Raw genomic sequence first — 4830 nt, forward strand, 5'->3', positions numbered from 1 at the left:
TGGGGAAAAAGAAGGGGGAGCCCGAGCAGAGCGACCCTAGGGAAAGAGGACTGTCTGGAAACTCTGCGTTCTCACGTGGAGGCGCCAAGTGGCTGCTCCTCCAAGACCTGCCTGCTCTTTTTTTTTTTTTTTTTTCAGAAACACATTGTCTCCCCCGCCCCACCCAGCGCCAGGCCCCAGGGCGGAATGTAACATCTTGTAATGTGGCAATCACTGCCAAACCCGTCCCCGCGAGGGGAACTCCCCGCGGGGACGGGACGGGGGGCGGGGGTCTCGGAGGTATGTGTGGACTGCACATCCGCCTGTACTGGTGTGTGTGTGTGTGTGTGTGTGTGTGTGTCTTGCAGGGCAGATCCCGGGAGACCTGCGGGGAAGCCTCCTTGGGGCTGCTTTGGGTGCCACGACCCTAAGAGAGGCAGCCAGTCTCGGGAGAGCTCAGTCCTTCAGCTGCTCCTGGCGCCAAGGGCCCCTAGGCTAGCGCCCTACCCAACCGCTTCTATGATCCTGGGCTCCAAAGTCGAATTCGAAGAGGTTGCCTGTACTTATTGGAGGAGAGCTATGTAGCTTCCTTCTCAAAGAAATCGTTGATCCTAAACAGGTTAAAGCCACTGGTGGTCGCTGTTCCCCGGTGGGAAAGGAGCTGGCTTGTAACTTTTGAGTTGGTGCTGGGGTCGCCTGGAGTGGGGCTGATGTGCCCGGTTTTTACATTGTCTATAAAAGAGACTTTCTGAAAAGCAAGGGGAGGGAGGAGTTGCTCCATGAAGTTCTCCTTGGGGAGAACAGAGGGAACCACTAGACCACTTGGGCGCTTCTTTCTGTACCTCCTCCTTCCGCCCCACGTCTACTGCAGCTGAACTGTTTGTAAACAAAGCTCTGGTCTTTCCGCGCGCTCTCCGCCCCCACTAAACCTGATACTTCCCCCAAACTCTCCCCACCAGTCTCGGAAATCCTTACTCCGGACGGATATTCACAATTTTCACAAGTGATCCTGAAAGAAGGCCGAGGGGATCCTCTTAAACGGTCCCACATTGCAGCAGGGCTGATTAGGCCTGCGATCCGCTCGCTCTCCTTTCTATCCTCCCCGGCCGGGAGCTGTGATGCGGCCGGCAGGAATTCGAGGCAGCGGGACAGGGTTCTGCGCCCCGCACGGTGCCACCTCGGGGACGGAAGGGCGCGCGGCCGAGCTCACGCGGGGCTGGGAGGGGAGGATGACGCGGGATCGCCCCGACGACCCGCAGCAGACACTAGAACTCAGTGCCAGCGCTTTGCCGAAGTGCGGAGAGCCGGGCACCTCTCACTCTTCGGCTCCCCCTCCCTACCCTCTGCTTCCCAGCGCTTGTCAAATCCTGTCTCTGGTCTGATATTTTACGCGAGCAAATGGAAGGGAATTACAATGAAGATTTATGTGTGTTCCGTGCGCGGCTGTTTTCCCAGCGTAAGGGAGCTGAGATCGCTGCTTCCCATTTCCATTTTTCATTCGTGCTTTGCAGGGCTCTGTTAAGCGCGGGGGGAGCGTGTCTGCTCGGCGGCGGGCTGATCACAGGGCTCCGCGTCTCCGGGCGGGCGGAGAGACTGTGAGAAAGGCTTGCCAACACATCGCCCCCGGCGGGACTGGAGCCGGCCCCCTTCTCCTGGAAGCCGGCTTTGTTTCTCCCCCAGCCCACCCCGCCGCCTCCCCGCCCCCTCACTTCTGGGACACGGGCGCGTCCCTGCGATCTCTTCTCTTCACCCTTCTCCAGGTCTGCGGAAACGCCCCTTTCTCCTGGCCCCGGCACTCTCCCGCCCTCGGCTTTACGGGCTCCGGGAGGAAAGGCGTGCCGTAGCCCAGTCCGACCCCGCCGCCGCCCAGTGCTAGGTTAGGTGACTCCGGCGAGTCTGTGGAGCCTCAGCCCACCCCAGAGAGGGGCCGCCTGCCCTCCCGGCTCCCAGGCTCGGCTCATGCCAAGGCCTGTTGCGTGATTCCAACTTGGGCTGACATTCCCTGCCCCGGGCGCTCCCGACATAGGCCTCTTAATCATCTTGTCTGCTGCAGATCCTCGACACCAGCCAATTTACTGCCCCGTCTCTCCCCGCTGGTTTCGGGAGGGGGGAGGAGAGTGCGCGCATAGGAGGGGAGGGCACAGGCAACCTCAGGAGGAAGGCTGGCATCGGCTCCTGGCACTCAAAAAAAAAAAAAAAAAACCACGAAATTTGTAATCAGGGTGGTGGTGGGGACAGGAACGGAGATTTGATAGAATTACAGGTCAACGGGTTTCAGACCAGGCCTCCCTAGGCTGGGAAAGCAATAAAGAAACAGCTGCCTTTTCACTAGAGCCCCAACTCTCTGGATCTGACTTAGAGCAGGCCCCAAAATAATTTGGCCAGAAAAGTCAGGATCCCCCTCAGGATGATGACTCTGAACCCCGAAAGTCACCTCTACCTCATATCTGTTTTTGGCAGAGATGAGTTGAAGACACAGATGAGAGGCATAGATGGCCTCAGTAACCGGGAGGAGAGGAGGCCTAAATTCTGGCCTGTGCCCAGCCTTCTCTCCAGTGGAGGCTGGTCTCTTGCAGGGAGTGGTTGAGATTCAAGGCCTCTGGAGATCCGGACCAGAGCTCTCCCAACTCAGAGTGCTGCTCTTCCACTCAAGGTGAAGGTGGCCTCTGGGTAACTCTGGACCCACGATCACAGGCAAAAAAGTCACGTTTCTCCGATTGAGGGTATTGTGATGAAACAGTACTTAGTACCGAGTACTAAGAAGCCAAAATTTACCTAATTCCTACCATGTGCCGGGCACTGTTACATCATTGGTTCATTAAGTTGTTGCTCACAACAACTCTGAGCCACAGCTGTTATTATCTCTCCTATCTTATAGATCTGCAAACTGTTACACAGAGAGGCTAAGAGGGTTGCCCAAGGTCACATAGTCAATGATGGAAGCTAGGAAGCTTCTAAGTGGAGGCCCAGTGCTTTCAGGGAAAGGGACTTTTAGTTCAGGCCTGAGTTACACATCTCCCCTTGTTTTTTGCAGCAAATACCAGAAAGTAGGGTGACTTCCACTCTGGAAGTTGGTTGTATGGGACCCCTGGTAGAAAGCAGAGCTGAGTGATGTGTGGACCTTCCCCTTGCAAGGGTGTGAGGTGCAAGAATGCCACTCTCACAGCAGGGTGCCTCAGTCTCTGCACGTGTGTGATTGTGCATACGAATCAGTGTATCTGCGTGAGTGTGAATGAGTGTGCATGAATTTGCCAATGTTACATGTATAAGTGTGATTGACTCTAAGAGTAGTGTATGTCCTTGTGCGTGTGACAGTGAGCGCGTAAGTGTGGCTGTGAGGGTGTGTGTCAGTGTGTGATTGTGTGTGCTAGCATAGCACTGTGCTCCAGAGTCGCCCTGCATTCCAGAGCAGACAACCGTGCCTCCCAAGGGTGACTCAAGAGTTCAGGGCTCAGCCCGTTTCCAACGGGCCGCAGGGCATACCGAGGGAAGGGACCAATATAGGGGTCTGATCGCAGACAGTGGCGAAGCTCCGGCCGAGCACAGCAGGTTCCCCGCGGCGGCGCAGATGCTCCGCCTGTCCTGCATGGCGGATGCGGGGGCGGCGGAGGAGACCGCCCAGGCGCGGGGCGGTGGCGCCGGCGCCAGAAGGGCCGGGCGGGCGGAGGCTGGAGCCGTCCGGCGCTGAGTGAGTCACGGCGCCGCGGGCTGACGAACCCCGCGCGGGGACTCGAACGGGGGCGGAGCTGAATCGCCGCGGCCCGCGCGCCTGTCGCCCGCGTCCCCTTCCCCCGCCCCCCCACCGCCGCACCTGACGGCGCTCGCAGACTCCGAAAGGTGCAAATGTCGCTCTCGGCTGACCGGGTTCCGGGCCTGGACAGCCGCTCCGGCTCCGAGCGCGTGGCGGACGGAAGGAACCCTGGCACCAAGGAAAAAGCACACACTCCAATGAAAACAATAATTTATTTAAATAATCTCTTCATATTGTAAAATCAACATTAAGAGCATGTCGCTTTCATAATAAATAACCCCAAAATACCTTGCATTTCAAGAACAAAGACTTTAGGATACGATAAAACAAATTCAAATCAGTAGCTTAATTTAACTGAGAAATTTTTTTTCAAAGGGAAAAATAAAACGAAGGGGTTGCTGAGGTCACCGCTAAACCGCAGTTTTCATAACTGGGGGTTTACAAAAAAGCCTGAAAAGATGAGAATTTTTATACAAATAAATCAGTGGGAAAATCTGCACAGACACCTTTATTTACAAACTGTGTCGAAGTCCAGGCAATGATCCTGAATAAAGTTTAAAAAAGATAATTTAAACACATTTTTTTGCAGTGTCCACATATTAAAAAATCCTTTTTTTCCCCAACATCAAAATGAGGTCATCCGCAAAGGCACCTAAACTTTTAAAAAAATAAAAATAAAAAAACTCCACTGGTGATGGATGAGGAGAGAGCTAAAGGGGCGTTCTTGGGGGCTCCAAGGGCGGGGACGCCGGGGTCACGGGGGCACCAAGGGAGGGCGGGCTGGCGGGACCCCGGGAGGTCAATAACCGAAGCGGACTGGAGCTGAGCCCAGAGGCGGGCAAGGAGAAAGGAGCTTCTGAGGGCTCGGGAAGCCTCGCGGGCGGGGCAGGCGTCCCTCTCTGTAACCCAGCTCAAGGCCCGGGGCGACAAAGGCGCCGGACGGCCTCGCCAGGCGGGGACAGGAGAGGAAGCAAGTCCGAGGCGGGGCTCAAAATGGCCGATGGTCCGGGCTCAGATCGGAATGCGGCCCTGGGGGCGGCCTTCGCCGGACAGCTGTCCTGTTCCCCCGGGCGGAGCCCGCGGGGCAAGGAGACGCCTCC

The sequence above is a fragment of the Castor canadensis genome, chromosome 4 (assembly GCF_047511655.1).
Source record: "Castor canadensis chromosome 4, mCasCan1.hap1v2, whole genome shotgun sequence".
Taxonomy (NCBI): domain Eukaryota; kingdom Metazoa; phylum Chordata; class Mammalia; order Rodentia; family Castoridae; genus Castor; species Castor canadensis.